Source organism: Platichthys flesus, chromosome 22, assembly GCF_949316205.1.
Source record: "Platichthys flesus chromosome 22, fPlaFle2.1, whole genome shotgun sequence".
NCBI classification, from domain to species: Eukaryota; Metazoa; Chordata; class Actinopteri; order Pleuronectiformes; family Pleuronectidae; genus Platichthys; species Platichthys flesus.
The window spans coordinates 9,021,338-9,041,626 of record NC_084966.1 but is presented as its reverse complement, the minus strand read 5'-3'; the positions used below and the strand labels follow the sequence as shown (position 1 = coordinate 9,041,626).

Below are 20,289 nucleotides of genomic sequence, written 5' to 3'. Positions count from 1 at the left end.
GCTTTTTTAATGATATTTATATATTTTATACAATATTTTTAGCAATACTTTTATAAACTATATTAAGGTCAACCAGAGACCACTCTTGTTCTCCCGAATCTGCAACACAATGTGCCTCTACGTCCTTTACCCTTTTGTGTTTTTGAAGTTGTGCCTGGTTTTTATTGTCAATGTCTTGCTGCAAAACCGGTTGCCCTTCGAGACAATTTAAGTTGAGTCCTGTGAGGTTTGGGTTGAATGTGGTTGAAGCATACACAAGGGCTGCAGTCGGAAAGTCAAAATAATATCCTTTCTAAAGGATGGTCCGTTGTTTCCCGTTCTAAAGAAGATAAGCTAGGAAGAAAACTGAGCTGCTGCAGATGAAACATAAACCCCCTAGTGGGCATAAAGCACATCAGAAGAATAATGACAGTTTTTCCTTTTTCAATATGAATGTTATCTCCACCTTTTGCATCTAACTGCAGCAGTAGAATAGGTGAATATATATATATATATAATATATATAATAGTAAGAGCAGTTTGCAAGAACTGACTGTGGCAGTCGTGCTTGCCACGGGGCACTCCAACACACACAAATAATTAAATCACGTGTACACACAAATACTTAAATCACACACAAAGTGACTAGCTTTTCAGTTTTGTCCGGCTCCTCTCAGGTCTCCAGTCTCTGAGTCGCCCTGAGCCACTTAAGTGTGAGGAGTGTGACCAATCAGCTAACAGCTCTCACCTGCGCTGATTGATCCTCCGTGGTGCAGGTGAGGGCGCTCTCCCAGCCCCCCCCCCCCCCCTCCCCCCCCCATCCCCTTTCTGGCTCCAAATGGTCTCTGAGACAGCTTTCTCAGCTCTGAGGAAAGTAGCCCCTGTACATCTTGATCATGTTTGGCTCAACATGCAACTGCGAGGCCGCTTTCTCCACAATGAACATTATCAAAACCGAACATCGTTCAAGGCTCACTAATCAGCACAAAATTTATTGAAGCGTACTGAATTCATTTGCTTCAGGTATCAGGTATTGAGTACATGCAGTTGCTGATACAACTACCAGGCTACTTAAATATATATCACACTAAATAGTTAGAAAGTATGATCTTCCGGACCTTTGCTTCAAGAAATGTTCTCAAACTGGACCTCTTTAAATTTTAGTTCTATACCCCTGCCCTAGTGGGCATGTGGGGACAAAGCATATCAGAAGAATAATGACCTTTTCATTTTGCTATTTCCACCTTTTGCATTTAACTGCAGCAGTACAATAGGTGAATCCATCCTCTCCAGCCACCTTCCTAAAACCTGTGTGGCTCTGCAACAGTGCCACATGACCAATGCCATCTTACATTCTTCTTTTATTTTCCTATGACAGGCAACAGTCCTCGTTGTTGGAGGCAGACGGCCGCCCACACCCAGTCTGCTTCTGCTCCAGGTTTCTTCCGGTTATTGAGGGAGTTCACAAAGTGCCGCTCATTGTGAGAAATGCTTGGTTTCAACCTGAGTTTCTGAACATGACGGTTACACAATGGTCAACAGGTGAATTCCTCTTTGGATTCCCCCCCGACAGAAAGTCTGTGATGTTGCAACCGGTCGTGACAAGGGTCCGCCTGTCAACTGAAGCAGGGCTTGGATAAATGTGCTCAGGGCAAAGCTGAGCCTCCCTCACACCTCACTTCACCCGGGGTTTCCCACCTGCAAGTAGCAACGTGTTTTTGTGCATGCATTTTGTTAGTGCACCATCAGTAGAAAGACTCATGGATACAGATTACATGGATTTGTTTGCAGTTATGGGACAAGTACAAAGAAATCAGATACAGACTGTACTCGTAGTTGTAAATCTGCATCAATACTTTCTATATTCCAGCAGCAGTAAAACAGGAACAGACAGCGTCCAAACAACTTCTTCTTTCAGAGGACAGGAGGACAGTGACTAGAAATCAAGTCCGTTGGGATCTAAGAGCAGATCCTAAGATTTTTGAGAGGGGGTAAAAAACAAAACATATCACAGACATAAAAACAGAACATGCATGCAGTGCAATTACATGTTCAAACAAGTTAAAGCACAAGACAACGGATCAAATAAAGACAAAACAAACATCTGTTAAAAAGAAATATACCAGCAAAAATGGGTTTGCAGAACGGAGATTAGGAGGGAGACATGGTACAATGCCATTCAGTGATTTTACAAATATGTAATTCAATTTCAGAACCAGTGCAATGAGACGAGAATGGCCGTGACACGACCGTCCTCTCGGCTTCTTGTGAGAACCCCAGATGTTTACAACTACAAGTCATACAAAGACCCATTTGAAGGGAGAGCTAAAAATTAAAAAATAACATTCAGTGGCTGTCAGGTAGAGCAGAGTGACTAAGACGGGTCTATGTGTCTGCACAAAGTTTATTTCACAACACTCTATTGAACAAAGGTCATATACGAAAGTTATAATTCACACATTTGAGTTTTCATCTCATGCATCAGATGTTACAGCAGTTGGGCCGTTGGTTTGACTGACAGGCAGGTATGACTGTGATTAGCGGTGTGTCAGCTTTCAGTTCCACAAGTTGACACTCTGTGAAAACTGTCTTTTTTATCACTACATACAAGACACAGCTTGACACAGTAAATCAGGCTTGTTTACTCCTCAGATTGGCAAAGGCTCAGTCATGTGATATCAGGTTCCCTCGCTGCCAGTCCTGACCAATCACAGGAGCAGGTTCTTGTGGTTCCCCTTGACCAATCACAGGAGCAGGTTCTTGTGGTTCCCCTTGACCAATCACAGGAGCAGGTTCTTGTGGTTCCGCTCGAGTTAAAAGAAGGAAGAGGAGGGTGTAAAACCAGAACACAGGGACCAACCACTAAAGACTGAGCATCTGAGGAACAAGGTAACAACCCATCTCTGTATCAGTTCTGCTTCTTTGATGTTAATGTTTATTAACTTTCCTTGTGAATGTTGTTTTTGTAGTTCTCACAGTTATGTTCATCTTCATGCTTCTTTCTGTTTGTGTAGAGATGTTTTCACAGGTTGAAAGCTGGCACCAAAAGGGTTAAGATAAGATGAGATAAAATAAAATAACAGACTTTAATCCCAAATGAAGTTCTTGTGCCAGCTTGCTCCAAGAATACACTGACAATATATAATAGAGTACAGAGAATAGCACAATATTATTCAATCAAAAATATATCGGCAAAAATAAAAGAATTAAGTTTATATGGAGTAAACAACGAACCAGTGCCTTCGAAAACCACAATAGAAATAAAAAGTCTGTCAAAAGTGTTGATCTCAAACTATCAACTGCACAAAGAAACCTTCTGTCATTGTACATCTCTGCTTTGTTTCACTTTCAGTTTTCAAAATGAAAGCTGCCGTGTGTGCCGTCCTCCTCTTGCTGACTCTATATCAAGGTATTTCTTATTCTTTCTTATATAGAAGAGAAAATACTTCTTTGTCAAGGCAGAAACATGTTACATAAAGAAACATTTGAATAAAATACACATATAACCCACCAACCATATTAATAGAGCCTATAAAATATCCAAGTATGTTGCTGTATATTGTTATTACAAGCCAGATATGGAGGAAATAAGGGAAGTAACACGACTGGGGTGATCAGGCAAGAATCCCAATTTATAGTGTGAAGCATTGATTGTTTTAAATGAGCTTAAAAACCAAGTTTATTATTTCCTCAACAGGTTTAGCTAAAAGTATAGTATAGCTGATGTATCAACTGAGAGATACTTTCCTCTGAGGACCAGCTCCATGTTGACATGACGTCACATGAGCAACCACATCAAGAAGCTTCTGGATTCACATCTGGTGACTGCGGAGGTCACCGAAGGTCACCGTCATGTTCATTGAAACCAGTGGGAGACTTGTACTTTGTGATATGGAGAATTATCATGCTGGGAGTAGCCGTTAGACAGTGGTGAGCCGACACGATAACAACATGACCAGCAGACTGGACTGTTGACATAAGGGCAGTTTGGCGTCATGGATTCATGCTGTTGACAGAATCGGACTCTGCCACCTGCAGCCTCGGCAGAAATCCAGAGTCCAGGCTAAGTTCTTTAGTCTTCAGCTGTCAAGTGTTGGTGAGTCCGTGTCTCTGTGGCCTCAGGTCTCTGCTCTCTCTGACAGGAGAGGAGCCTGATGTGGTCTCTGCTGTTGTAGAGGATCCACCTCTGACCACTTTCATCAACACACAACTGCTGCTCACTGGATGTTTTGGTTTTTGCCTCCATTCTAAGTAGAAAGTAAACAGGATCCGCCCTTTCAGAAATATTCAAACCAGCATCATGTCACAGTACAAGTCACTGGGATCCTATTTTTCTTATGAGACCATTAACGTAAATTCCTGTATCTGCAGGATTTTAGTGTTTGACTTGTGAAGAGTGAAGACGAATGATCCAGGAGTTGTTTTACAAACTTGAATTGAATACATGATAAACTACATTGAACAAAGAAACCTACTTTAAATCATCTAAGCTACTGGTTCTTATAAATTAACTCTTGATGATTAGCTTTGCTTTTTTTTAATTATTTGTCACATTTGCAAATGTTCATGAATATTTGTGTGTGTGTGTGTGTGTGTGTGTGTGTGTGTGTGTGTGTGTGTGTGTGTGTGTGTGTGTGTGTGTGTGTGTGTGTGTGTGTGTGTGTGTGTGTGTGTGTGTGTGTGTGTGTGTGTTGTTTCCAGCTGAGGCCCTGAGGTGTAAATATTGTTTCTCCGACTATGGAGATGAACTCTGCGACTGGAACTACAGTAAGACCTGTTCAAGGCTTGCACCAATGTGTATTCGCACCTTATACACTAAGCGTGGTGAGTATGCCACTGGATAGATTTTATTTATTAATTTTGATCAATATCTGAATTTAACGGATAGTTTACCCCCCACGGAAAAAAAACCCAAAACATGACACTGTGCCACTCACTTTCTGCCAGAAGAAGCATTTTAGAAGTTTGGAGAAAGGCTAGAAAGGCTAATTTGTCTTTAATGATTAACCTGGGATTGTGGTGGGGATTTGCACTTTCAATTTAATGCCTAATTACAAAAAGAATTGTCTGAAAATCTTAATGATGTGGTTCGGCATAGCGTTCCCTACGGGGGACGGGGGGCTTCCCCAGGTCCGTCTCTTTTTTCAGGGGTCCCCAAAGTCCCATGAAATGCTGCTGCTCTGCTCAGGACTTTGTCTCTTGATTTCATCCCTTCAAGATATTACACTTAAAGTGTGTACGAACCATAATGGTATCTCGTTTTAAACACCTGATGGAACATTTAAATAACATTGATACAGTATGGACCCAACAAAACTTTGTTATATCATTCCAGGCGGTTCATTCCGCTGGTGTGCGACCAAGAAAGTGTGTGACTCGTACAAGGAATTAACGGCCGTGGACTATAAATGCTGCACCACAGACCTCTGCAACTGAGCCCCTTCACCTCGGCGTGGGCCCATGGTGATGTTGGAGGATCCATTTCTACTGTTTATGACACCAAAAAGCAGGGGTTTGTCCACAATGTCAGCTCAAATTTAAACCGTGTAGGACCTGTACTGCTTTACGACACTAGGTGGCAGTAGAGCGCTGGGAAGATTGGTGAGCATCCACTTGGGCCGCCACTGCCAGTGTGTATGTGTCAGAGTGTTTTTTTATGTGAATTATTAAAAAGACAAAGAAGTTAAACGAAGTGTCATTTTTTGGTGCATTTTTATCTTCACAATGAATTTGAGTGACAAGTGTTGTGGCTTATCAGTGAGGCAACTGGGGGGAGGCCGGATGGATTCATGGATTCATATTTTGTGAATTGCCTGCGTACAAATTATACATTTGGGAATAACAATCCAATGGATGTTTAGCAATGTGCAGCAGGTTCAAAGGTCACCAGTGCTCCGCTTGCAAATGGGAGTCTGAGACACTTTGTTCTCGGGAATTTCATCAAATTCATATTTCACAATTGGGTTAAATTGAGTCAAGTTGATGAGGATATGTTCGGCCTGATGTGCTGATGTGGCTCAGGCGTAAAAGGTGGTTTGGCAAAGCAGGAAGTGCAAGGGCTTCAGTGGGACGGGGAGGGAGCGACAAGTCACACAGAGACCGATTGTTAATGTCGATGAGACTCATGAGTCCTTTCTATCAATCCTAAATCGAGTCTGACACCTTTTCTCTAATCTTTTCTGCAATCTGTTGGTTTGGTAACCTGAGTGTCAAATCCAAAAGTGTGAGGACCAATCAGTTAACGGCTCTCACCTGCGCTGATTGATCCTCTGTGGTGCAGGTGAGGGCGCTCTCACAGCGCCCCCCCCCCCCCCCCCCCCCCCCCAGTGACCCTTCCACTTTCTGGCTCCAAATGGTCTCTGAGACAGCTTTCTCAGCTCTGAGGAAAGTAGCCCCTGTACATCTTGACCATGTTTGGCTCAACATGCAACTGCGAGGCAGCTTTCTCCACAAGGAACATCATCAAAACCAAAACATCGTTCAAGGCTCACTAATCAGCACCTCCACCTGTGTATGAGAATAACCCTGACTCCATTCCGGCCCAGATTTAAAATCCTGGCAGGACAAGCTGGAGCTCAATTCTCTCACTGAGCATAAAAGTGGGGGAGTGGGATATAAGTGGGGAAGAAAGTCATTCTAAAACTGTTACCTGTGAAATTGGTTGAGACGGTTAAGTCAAGTTGTGTAACAGAAAAAGGGAAATTCAAGCTTTTACTTCCTTTATTTTGTTTTTCTGAAGTTAAGCACTTGATTTGCACATTTTATTTGTTTTGTCTTATTTTGAAATGCAGTCCTGCTTTTATTAAATTAATGAGAGAACATTATACATATCTGCAATCATACATATATGTTCAGTTCTATGTTACTTTTTAAGTTTTTGAAGCGTGCTGAACTCATTTGCTTTGACAGTCAGCTATTGAGTACATGCAGTTGCTGATACAACTACTAGGCTACTTAAATATATACCACACTAAATATTTAGAAATTATGATCTTCCGGACCTTTGCTTCAAGAAATGTTCTCAAACTGGACCTCTTTAAATTTTAGTTGTATACCCCTGCCCTAGTGGGCATGTGGGGACAAAGCATATCAGAAGAATAATGACAGTTTTTCCCTTTTCATTATGAATGCTATTTCCACCTTTTGCATTTAACTGCAGCAGTGCAATAGGTGAATCCATCCTCTCCAGCCACCTTCCTAAAACCCGTGTGGCTCTGCAACAGTGCCACATGACCAATGCCATCTTACATTCTTCTTTTTTATTTTCCTATGACAGACAACAGTCCTCGTTGTTGAAGGCAGACAGACGGTTACACATTGGTAAACAGGTGAATTCCTCTTTGGATTCCCCCCCGACAGAAAGTCTGTGATGTTGCAACCGGTCGTGACAAGGGACCGCCTGTCAACTGAAGCAGGGCAGGAATAAATGTGCTCAGGGCAAAGCTGAGCCTCCCTCACACCTCACTTCACCCGGGGTTTCCCACCTGCAAGTAGAAATTTGTTTTTTGTGCATGCATTTTGTTAGTGCACCATCAGTAGAAAGACTCATGGATTACAGATAACATGGATTTGTTTGCAGTTATGGTGCAAGTACAAAGAAATCAGATACAGACTGTACTCGTAGTTGTAAATCCTCATCAATACTATCTATATTTGATGTTATGCCATCATTATATGTTCTGTAATGATGACATTTCATAATTCTCAATGACGCGATTGGTTACCCTGAATAAAATGTTGATTATGTCCCTGATGTTTTTTTTTAATCTATATCAGCTCTACGTCAAATACCTGATAAAACGGATTTTTTAAATATGCATGATTTTAATGCCCTGACTTCAGTGGGACTTCTTCATAGAGTAATTTATCACATGGCAGATTTGCTTTTTACGTGCAGCAACAAATCCTAACATGCACTAGCTCAAGGCACTTTGCATAATTATATATATAAAGCAACACAAACAGTTCTTACAATGAGCAAACACACGGCGACACGTAAACTGGGACATTCCTTTCTTGCTTCACTGCAGGAAAGCCAGTGATGTTTCAACCAGTCCTGACCGATAACTCTCAAAAATCACTTATCATATTATGTATCTGGGCTTAACACAATGGCAAAATTTCAATATATGTACAGAGCTCGGGTGGCAGCGTTGCCCGACAAAGAAACATCATCTTAAGTAACTGGTTATAAATTATGTTTATAGGTTAGTAAGGTATGATGTCGGCAACTCGTGTCCCAACATTTACGCTGATTTCCCGAGTTGCTCCCCGATAAAAGGCAAAATCAACAGCTGGCTTTGAGAGTGATGACAATGAAATAACAGTGCAGATTTCTCTCTGTAGTTCTGAGTGCAGCATATTGACATTGAAGCCATATTACAACACCTGATGAAAACCGGCACCTTAAAGGAACTCCGGCTGCAAGTGTCGTTGCAGAAAAAAGGAACCAGCACCAGTAAAACAGGAACAGACAGTGTCCTAACAACTGTTTTTCTTTCAGAGGACAGGAGGACATTGACTAGAAATCAAGTTTGTTGAGATCTAGGAGCAGATTCTAAGATTTTTGAAAGGAGGTAAAAAATCAAAAACATCACAGACATAAAAACGGAACATGCATGCAGTGACGATGGATCAAATAAAGCAATAACAAACATCTGGTAAAAATAAACATACTAACAAAAACGGTTTTGCAGAACGGAGATAAGGAGGAGGGGTACTTTGGGAGATATGGTATAATTCAGTGATTTGAAAATTTGTAACTACATTTCAAAACCAGTGCAATGAGACGAGAATGGCTGTGACACAACCGTCCTCTTGGCTTCTTTTGAGAACCCCAGATGTTTACAACTACAAGTCATACAAAGACCCATTTGAAGGGAGAGATGAAAACAAAAAAAACATTCGGTGGCTGCCAGGTAGAACAGAGTGACTAAGGTGGAGAGGGATGTGTCTGCACAAAGTTTATTTCATAACACTCTATAGAATATAGGTCATATACGTACGTTGTAATTTACACATTTTGAGTTTTGAACATTTGAGTTTTCATCTCATGCATCAGATGTTACAGCAGTTGGGCCGTTGATTTGACTGACAGGCAGATATGACTGTGATTAGCGGTGTGTCAGCTTTCACTTCCACAAATTGACACTGTGTGAAAACTGTCCTTTTTATCACTACATACAAGACACAGCTTGACAGAGTAAATCAGGCTTGTTTACTCCTCAGATTGGCAAAGGCTCAGTCATGTGATATCAGGTACCCTCGCTGCAAGTCCTGACCAATCACAGGAGGTTCTTGTGGTTCCCCTTGAGTTAAGAGAAGGAAGAGGAGGGTGTAAAACCAGAACACCTCTGTAGAACACAGGGACCAACCACTAAAGACTGAGCATCTGAGGAACAAGGTAACAACCCATCTCTGTACTGCTTCTGTGATGTAATGCTGTTTTATTAACTGTCCTTGGGAATGTTGTTTTTGTAGTTTTTACAGTTATATTAATCTTCAGGCGTCTTTCTGTTTATGTAGAGATGTTTTCACAGGTTGAATGCTGACACCAAAAGGGTTAAGATAAGATGAGATAAAATAAAATAAGAGTTTTTGTGCCAGCTTGCTCCAATAATACACTGACACAATATACAATAGTGTTATTCTCTGTACACTATTATATATTATTCAGTCAAAAATAAAAGATGAAGCGTATCCGGAGTAAACACAGAACCAGTGCCTTTAAAAACTACAATAGAAACAAGTAAAGTAACTGACCCTGATACTGCAAGTCTGTCAAAAGTGTTGATCTCAAACTGTCACCATCACAAAGACGTTTTCCTTCATCTGTCTGTTCTTTGACTTTCAGATTTGAAAATGAAAGCTGCCGTGTGTGCGTTCCTCCTCTTGCTGACTCTCTATCAAGGTATTTCTTATTCCTTCATGTGTAGACTATTCGTCAAGACAGAAACATGTTACATAAAGAGACATTTGCATAAAAGACACATAAAACACAACAACCATATAAATAGAAACTATAAGGTACACTAGTATGTTGCTGTATATTGTTTCAAATTGGCTTAAAAACCAAGTTCATTATTTCCTAAACAGGTGTAACTAATACACTGCTCAAAAAAATTTGAGGAACACTTTGAGGACACATCGGATCTCATTGTGAAAAAAAGTATGTTGGATATTTATACTGATATGGACAGTTAAATGTCCTAGGAACAAAAGGATGCCACATCTTTGATGGAAATAAAAGTTTTCAGCCTACAGAGGGCTCAATTTTATAGACACCCCGAAAATCATTGTGAAAAAGTGATGTGGCAGGCTTCTCCATTTTGGCAAAATTAAATTTCTGCAACCCAAAATGCTTCTCAATATCTTGTTTGGCCCCCACGTTCTTGTATGCATGTTGACATCGTTGCGGCGTGCTGCTAATGAGACAACGGATGGTGTCTTGAGGATTGTCCTCCCAGATCTGTCCAAGGGCATCAGTGAGCTCCTGTAAAGTCTGAGGAGCAACCTGGCGGCTTCTGATGGACCGAAAACATAATGTCCCAGAGGTGTCCTATCGGGTTTAGGTCAGGTGATCGTGAGGGCCATTCAATTGCATCAATTTCTTTATCCTCCAGGTACTGCCTGCATACCCTTGCCACATGAGGCATTATCGTGCATCAGGAGGAACCCAGGACCTACTGCACCAGCGTAGGGTCTGACCATGGGTTCAAGGATTTCATCCCGATACCTAATGGCAGTAAGACTGCCATTCTCTAGCCTGTAGAGGTCTGTGCGTCCCTCCATGGATATGCCTCCCCAGACCATCACTGACCCACCACCAAACCGGTCATGCTGAACGATGTTGCAGGCAGCATAGCGTTCTCCTTGGCTTCTCCAGACCCTTTCACGTCTATCACAGGTGCTCAGGGTTCTATAGCAAATGCTAATTGAGCTCCACGGTGCTGGGCAGTGAGCACAGGGCACACTACAGGACGTCGCGCCCTGAGGCCACCCTCATGAAGTCTGTTTCTGACTGTTTGGGCAGAGACATTCACACCAGTGGCCTGCTGGAGGTCATTGAGTAGGGCTCGGGCAGTGCTCAACCTGTTCCTCCTTGCACAAAGCAGCAGATATCCCGTCCTGCTGATGGGTTGAGGACCTTCTAAGGCCCTGTCCAGCTCTCCTAGAGTAACTGCCTGTCTCCTGGAATCTCCTCCATGTTTTGGAGATTATGCTGGGAGACACATCATATCTCCTTGCAGCGGCACGCATGGATGTGCCATCCTGGAGGAGTTGGACAATCTTTGCAACTTCTGTAGGGTTAAGAAATCTCTAGCTTAAGCCAACACTATTGGAAAACCAGTCGAAGTGATCAAGAGGGAGAAACTTGAAATGGCCTCCACATGCAAAACCACCATTTTGGGGGTTGTCTCATTGTTGCCCCTCAAGTGCAACCTGTTGTTAATTCCATCAACACCAATGCAGCTGAAACCGATTAACAACCCCCTCTGCTACTTAACTGACCAGATTATTATCAAAAAAGTGCAATTGAATTCATGCCATACCCTGATAAAAAAAGTGTTCAGCTATACTTTCAAGATACTTTCCTCTGATGTTCAGCTCCATGTTGACATGACGTCACACGAGCAACCACATCACGAAGCTTCTGGATTCACATCTGGTGACTGCCGAGGTCGCAGAAGGTCACCGTCATGTTCATGAAACCAGTTGGAGACTGGTACTTTGTCACATGGAGAATTATGTTGCCTCCATTCTGAGGATAAAGTAATTAGTTTCATCCCTTTCAGAAATACTCAAACCAGCAATCATGTCACAGTAAAAGTCACTGGGATCTTATTTTTCTTATGAGTACAGTAACAAAAATTCCAATATCTACAGGATTTTATAGTTTGAATGGAGCCTTTTTAACAACCTTGAATTAAAGATATGGTTAAATACATTGGAAAAAGAAACCTACTCCAAATAGTCAAATCTACAGGTTTTTATAAATTAACTTAAGATTTGCTTATTTTTTTGTTTGCAAATGCTCATAAACGTGTGTGTGTGTGTGTGTTTGTTGTTGTTGTTGTTGTTGTTTCCAGCTGAGGCTCTGAAGTGTAACTACTGTTTCTCCAAGGGAACTAATCTCTGCACCTCTACCAGCACTCAGACCTGTTCATGGAGCATGGACGCGTGTGCTGCCGTCATATTGACGGCCCCAATAAGTGAGTATGCCACTGGCAGGATTTTTTTTTTCAAAAGTTAAATAGATTTAAAATCACTCTGTATATATATCTGAATTTAAGGGATAGTTCACCCCCCAAAAAACCCTAGCATGTTTCCATGCAACTCACTTTCTGCCAAAAGCATTTTAGAAGTTTAGAGAAAGACTACAATGGCAAGATGTGTCTACAATGATAAGCCTGGGATTGTGGTGGGGATTTGCACCTTAAATGTAATACTTATTTCAACTAGAATGGTTTGAAGATCCTCATGATGTGGTTCGGCATTGCGTATGTACAGGGGGGGGCTGGGTCCCCAAAGTCCCATAAAATGCTGCTGCTCTGTAATTTGTCTTTGGATTTCGTCCCTTCAAGATATTATGCTGAAAGTGTATATGAACCATAATGGTATCTGGTTTTAAATACCTTTGTGATATCATTCCAGGCAGTTCATTCCGCTCGTGCATGAACATGGCAGTGTGTCAGGGTTACATCAAAACACCGGGCGTGTTCGCCACTTGCTGCACCACCGACCTCTGCAACTGAGCCCCTTCACCTCAGCGTGGGCCCATGGTGATGTGGGAGGATCCATTTCTACTGTTTATCAAACCGTTTGTCCACAATGTCAGGTCAAATTTAAACTGTTGAGGATCTGTACTGCTTTGTGACACTAGGTGGCAGTAGAGCGCTGTGAAGATGGGTGAACATCCACTTGGGCCACCACTGCCAGTGTGTATGTGTGGGAGTGTTTTTTTTTAAGTGAATTATTAAAAAAGACAAAGCAATGAAACTAAGTGACATTTGTTGGTGTATGTTTATCTTCTCAATTAATTTGAGTGACAAGTTTGGTGGCTTATCATTTAGTCAAGCCAAGTCATTTTCACCTGTGGATTTTCTGTGGACCAGAAACCAATATTTCAGTCTCAAGCGAAGATCAGCGGGAACAGAGAGAGATGTGTTCTCCTTTGTGCGGGCTGCAGCTCCCTGCCTGCACGGCTGATGCTTCTTTTTGTCGCTTGTAAGATCACTTTAGCATCGTAAGGATATCGTGTGTTAAACCAGATCTGGTGTCAGCCACAGTTAATTAAGGGAAATGCTCTATGCTGTCTAAATGTTTTACAAAGACAGATCCTACTGTGTATTCAAGCATATTAAAGTTGTCAACACATGGGCGTGCATGGAAACACAAATGTTTAACTGAACACATGCAGGTTCTAGACCACCAAGAAACAGCCTAATTAGATCAAATTTTTATAACAATGTATCATTTTAGAAAACTTTATTCGCTTTTACAATTATATATAAAGGGGTGGATAGTTGATATCACTTTGTCTTGCCACAGATACATGACTTTAAAATGGAGCTTTACTGCTGACAGCTATAAACAACAACACACTTTACATAAATATGTCAACACAGATATGTGAATGAATATAATGGCTGTAAAAAATATTAAACTCAATAATTAATAATGATAGTAAAAACAATTATATCTTTTCCACATCTTTTCTCCGCTTGCCCCAGCCGGTCGAGGCAGATGGCTGCCAACATTGAGTCTGTTTCTGCTAATATAAACCTTAACATGTAGAGATTATTAATATTATTACTTCGCGCTATACAAATAAATATATTAATAAATTGAACTCAACGGTAATAAAGTTTATAAATCCTGTCATTGAATGCTCACGCTTGTTAAGCCAGCTGAGTTTCCTTGGGACCCTGTCCATCCACATGGGACGTTGTTACTGACTGACACAATATGAACATTACAACTACAAGTAGCCACAATGAATCCTCTTTGACGGGCCTCATCTTGAGGGACACACTAAGGAGCCTATTTCGGGAATAGACCGGTTTCTCCTCTGGATTGATAGGAGCCCGTTGCGGTCATTCAAGCATGAGATCAGGACTCTCTGTGTAGGTACACCGAGCATGTCCAGAGGGGGTGGGTGGGGGGGACCCCGGGGCAGATCTGGAGGGAGAACATAAATCCCATCTGGCCTGCGAATGTCTCACGATCCACCGGGAGCAGACGGAGAGAGTAGCTGGAGGAGACGCACATCTGGAACGTGCTGCTTTGTTTGCTGCCCCTGCGACCGGTAACAGACGTGAAAGTATAAGTGGAAAACCCCGGAAGCATTTTTTACCGAAATTGGGCATTTTACCGCATCGCAAATTTAAAGTGCAGTTTTTACTGTTTGGCGTTTAAAGGCGTGAATGAAACAGCTGTTTGTTGTTGACCAGAACAACTCTGTTCAACCTTAAACTTTCCAATCATGTCAGGGTAAACTACAGGGGCACTCAGAGACCACAATCCACTTTATCACCATATCGCATGTTGAGATGAGATCCATGTAAAAAGTAATGTCAATATTAAATAATAAAATATCAATTCTGATATTCTCCTAATGGCTGTAATTGGATTTGCTGTTATCTTACAGTACCTGAAAGATCATCCATTACAAATCTAGTTCGATAATCCGGATCATTATCAGGACCACACCAAATTTTCTGTAGATATTATCTCTCGACAAATTCCCGACATTTGTCATAAAGATCTCTGCGTTATTTGTTGAGAGATTATTTAAATAATTCAATATAATAAGTAAAAGAAGGTGAAAAGATGGTTCTTCCCTGAATTTTTCTGCAACCAGATACAAACTTTCCACCAGTTTTGTGTGATTGTGCCAGCTAAATACAAACAAACAAACAAATACCAATGGAAATATAACCTCATTGGTGAAGGTAATACTTGTCCTCATGTATTTAGTCATGAGCAACCCTAGTAACAGAAAACCACATCATTGCACTGTGTACAAACTTCCATGGAGTATAGAGAGAAACCCCAGAAGGTGGACTCCCCCCTCCCCAGCACATACTCAGTAAAACCACAGGAAAAATCACCAACCTCCTCCTTTACGAGGTGCACCCCATTGAGTAGGGCTTCCCTTCAGTAACAAGTGCCCGAGAGCAGTGTGGAAATACCACACAGCTGTCTGCGTGAAGCCTGGAGGACCCCACACTGAAAACTGGGATTCCACCAGCACGCATGCAGAGAGGAAGACACGCACACAAACAAACGTGGGCAGAAACAATGGAAAAGAAAACTTCATGGGAAATCTGGAACAGAGTGGGATTCCTGTGGAGTTTTTTTTATATTTTTAGATAGCTATAAATTCAGATATTCTTTGGGGCCACATATCTAGCCCCATTACCTATGTTGCGTTCTACACTGGTAGCTGAGGTTACTGGGAGTCTTTTTCCTACCAGAAGGGGTCATGTCATGGGAGCCTGAGAAATCAAATTTTGGGGGTTCAAGAAGAGCAGGAGACGTGCATTCAGTTCACAGTTAAAGGTTTATTTAAAAATGGGAGGACATGAATCAAGGACCTGCGAAAGAAAAAGATAAGACTAAGTAAAGCCAGTAACTTTTATTTCCCTTTTATTTATAAAAGCTACAATAATGGAATATCTGAGGCCACAGCGATACAACACATACCATAACATAAATAGCGCGGACAAGTATAGGTAGTGATCACAGCCACTGCAACCTACACTGCAAAGACTAACAACACACTGTTCAATTGACCACCGTCCTTCAGGCTTATCACACCTCATGCAAAGTGGTGTGCAACCCACAACTACTCCCCCAAGGTCATCCGGCTACCTAAAATCATTGGTCCAGGGTAATAATTCAATATATAAAGAAACTTTCAATACAATAGAGGTAGAGGCAAAGCAGCAGTCTGGCACTTTATCTGCAAAGAGGGGGGGGGGGGACAAAAGTATCCATCGTCTACCTCTCAAACACACGGGGCTGCAGAGAATACTTCAATCTGGGTTGGGACACACAGCCACAGAACTGAATGTACAAGGAGCCTCATTCGATTTTCACACAGGAAAGTAAAACCCCATCTTTTTCTCCCAGTCTCCCGAACCTGCACAAACACAGCAGTACTCTTTCCACCAGGCGTCAGGCAAAGAGGCAGCAATTGCCTACACCTGTCCTTATAAAGGCGGGGTTCTCTCTAATCCCACCCACCAGGCCGGCCCTCAGAGTGTGTGTATTTGGTTGATCCATCCTAAAGTTCCTTGTCATACATCCTATCAGAGGGCTTGTGAATTTAGTTTTTTGACACATGTATTGTGTTGTTTGCTGACAATCCAAAGAGCTTAGTACTGGATTATGTTGCTGCACAGAAGAGCTCATTAGCCAGCTACTCCGGGACTTTTCCCAATGCTATATTTAAGTATATACTGTATATATCTGATGCAGGTGCCATGAAGCCTGTGTACATTTTCCCCCTAATAAACGTCTAATGACTTTGAGTAAAGGGAGTTTGAGTGATTTGTTTATTTCACATGTCATGTCTGGCAAAACAATAATAATAAAAGCAAAAATATTCAGACTCATCACAAATAAAAGGACAAACTGATTTGAAGCCAGTTTATTACTTTGGGGGTTAACAGCAGTCCCAATTTATATACCTGAAGTGTAGATCTTTGATTTCCCTGGTTGACTCCCAGAGCACGTGTCGCACTTTAATTATATTCCTAACAGTAACTGGGGGGAATGTATTATTTAATTTATTTTTCCATACAAAGGGATATAGTATAAACCATGGGATTTGCTCATATTGGAGTGTAGAGGGCGGTTGTCATGGTGAGCAGGCGGTTTGAAAAGGGTTTTCGTAAGATGTGGGTCACCGTTGGGCAGATGGATAGATAGATGGATAGATAGATAGATGGATAGATAGATAGATAGATAGATGGATAGATAGAGAGATAGATGAATATATAGATAGATGGATAGATGGATGGATAGATGGATAGATGGATATATGGATAGATGGATAGATGGATAGATAGATAGATAGATGGATAGATAGATAGATAGATGGATAGATGGATAGATAGATAGATAGATAGATGGATAGATAGATAGATAGATGGATGGATGGATAGGTCAATGGATGGATAGATAGATAGATAGATAGATAGATAGATAGACCTATAAAGTGGATGGTTAGCGTAATTCACACATAACACAAGAAATCAGATAATTCACTAAGAGAATTATAGAAATATAGAAATATAGAAATATTTGAATTCCCCATAATCTTTGCATGGTATTGCACTGTTCATAACTATTAAACTTCCACGTATACACTGTAAGCAAGGCAGTATTGTGTTAGTGCAAGTAGTCAAGTGGAGAGTGGGCCAAGGTCAGTGTCCTCAGCGGCAGTGTTCAGTACACTGACCAATCACGGTTGTTATCGCCCTCATTCAGGAACCCCACAGACCTGTATGGAGCAGGAGTGACGTAACACCATTCTGTTGGTGTTTTCCTGAATGGCAGCGCAGAGGTGGAGTCAACGCGTCGGGTCCAGAACTCTCCTGCAGGGGGACCAGTCGATCTGAGGTCCGCTGCTCATAGGGCTCAGTTTCTATCGATCTGTCCACACAACATGGTCAGGGTCAAAAGTCATTGTCTTATAAAGCCTCCGCCTTCATGGAACTCCATGTTGTCTTCTGTAATTGAACTGTATTTGACATTTCGGGGGCGGGGGGGATGAGTACTAGCCCCAGCAAATTGGCACACACGGCTGAGCACAGGATGAGTCAATTACATCGTCATAGTGCGTTGTTTTTATTTGTGAAACAGCAAGTCGAGCTCTCGGCGGGGAGCTCGGAGGGATTTTTCTCCTTCCTGTTGCTGGTGGACCACCAGAGCATCAGCTCCCCACAGGTCTGGAGAGCATCGCTGCATTAACGCCCTATTTTAGGAATACCCCCTTGCGGATGCAAAACAAAACCGAAAACACTTTAGAGATTTGGGTCATTGGCTCCATTTTTCATTTTTTTCTTTCCTCTCCGGTGGGTGTGCTGAGGGGGATTCAGTCAACTGGGTCAAACACAAGACATTCAGTCGTGGCCGGGGAACCCTCATTGCCTTTGAGTCTGTGAGATTGTACACATAGCTGGGTAATGAACCTGACTCTCTATGAATCAGAGGTAAGAACTCTCAGCTGCAAAGGCCCATTAGGCTCATAAAGACCCAGTTCTATAAAACCAGTGAGAGAGAGAGAGAGAGAGAGAGAGAGAGAGCACCACAGTGGGAGTGTGTTTGTAAATGCAGAGCGCCTGGGAACTATAGGCATCTTGTTAACACTGCAGGATTCTCCAGCGGCGCAAGCGGGGCCCCCTTGTGCCAGGCATGAGGGAACCGACAACCCCGAGGTGGATCTCTTCAGAGTTTCCAAAACGTCATGTTTGCTTCCTTCCCCGGGCAAGGAAACCAGCGGTGCCCGGCCTGCTTATGAGAGATATGTTTGTGGTTACTTTAATAGGGGAGGCCATAAAAAGTGCTGTTGTTTTGTAGCTACCAGTGAACATTACAGCTGGGATTCCCTGTGCCCCCCCCCCCCCCCCCCCCCCTCCTTTGGTTGCACTGAGGAGAAAGCACTCTCACTCTGCGGGAAAAGGTTCCACCTGTGTGTAAAAATCACGGATTCTCCAACGTAATGTGTTTCCGCTGCATTAAAATAACAGCGAGAGGTGTGAGATAGCTCCAGCATCTGGCCTTACATAAAAACTAAATATCCCATAAAGCTTACGAAGCATTGTAACATAATAAGTGTAGCTAAAGTCGTGGCACACTGTTTTAAATACATTCACATGAATCTTTTTGGTTTCATTGTCAAGTTTTTACGGATTCCCTAATGGAAACTTTAACTTGGGTTTGGATAAACAACAAAAATGGGAGCAAAGGCTCATGATGCTCGCACGCTGTCTTGACCAAATTGAGCAAACAACAAATCAAAAGGTTCAGACAATCTCAGTCGCCGTTGAGCTTGAGGTGGGGTGTACATCCTGGACAGGTTGCCAGCGGACCGATTCCCAGTTCTACCCATTCTACATACCAAAGTGTCATGGGGCAAGACACCGAACCATTAATTGCCCCTGACAGTGTGATAGAGAAAGTGCTGCACTGTTTGATTAAGTTCTCAGCAGACTCTATATAAAACAGACCATTTCCCATTTAGCCCAGACACTGAACCACACTAATGCCAACCGCTGCACCATCATCCTGCCCTGAATGTGATGACCTGGTTTTCTGCATCATTAGGTCACAAAATGTGATCTGATCTTCATCAAGTCACGAATGTAGACCAAATGGGATTTGCTGAAACTAGTAACACACAAACGATGGTGAGATGTTGTGTCTTTTTTTGTCTATTAAGCATTTGCAGGGCTGATGGGGAAATCGTTTCTTGGATATTCTTAATAATAGAATTTGGATATTCTTAAAGATATTCCAAAAGGTCAATCCTCAGTCTGTTGCTTCGGACATGCTCGAGCTCAGATATATTCTCAGGATGTGTGTCTGAGCTCGGTCTGTAGTAGATTAATAGGATGTTCAGGCAAGTTATACTTAGGCTGCTGATTTGATTGTATTTGTACTATGACAATGACAGCTGATCTGATACATTGGGCTTAATAAAGCATAATTTATTGCTAGAGTGCTTCTTTTTTTCCCAAACCAATCATCAAGCTGCTCTCCAACAAACTTCTGGTGCAAAGCGACATTTGCTTGGGGCGATAACTCGCGTGTGGTAGACTCGTAAACACAGACCTTAGCTAGCTTGATCCCTTTAAGCCTTTAGTGGTTGAACTGGGTTTCTTTTTCGATCTCGTTGAACATTCTTTGTTGTGCCTTCGGACTCAGACGGGTGCTCGCGCCCGGGGAGAGTACAGCCACAGAACTGAACCGTCTCCGTGCACAGACAGTTCGCCTCACAGCAGACTGATGAATTTCTAAACTCTCCGACAGATCAACAGCTCCACATCGTAAGTCTTCTGGGATCTCTGCTTCGCGAGGCATGGCTCACATCCGTTGATGCTTCATGTTGTGGGTTTTATAAATCACAGGAGCTCCAACACACACGTCTAGTCAGGTTTCATTGATCGGACTCCAGGTTTTCTGACACCAGTTCTAGTGTTCTTTTCACAAAAAAGACAATGAAATGGAGGAGATTTGACTTAAAATAAGGAAAATATAAAATAATGACATTTTTTGACACAAAACTATCGTCACATA

At 42.1% G+C, this 20,289-nt stretch overlaps 1 long non-coding RNA gene across 1 annotated transcript; it reads left to right on the top strand.

Annotated features, from left to right (window-relative positions):
• Positions 1-2,777: 2,777 nt before the first annotated feature.
• LOC133933794 (uncharacterized) lies at positions 2,778-5,667 on the top strand. Its single transcript, XR_009912100.1, has 4 exons — positions 2,778-2,868; positions 3,332-3,388; positions 4,681-4,803; positions 5,315-5,667. It is a non-coding gene; the product is annotated as an uncharacterized LOC133933794 (long non-coding RNA).
• Positions 5,668-20,289: the final 14,622 nt, after the last annotated feature.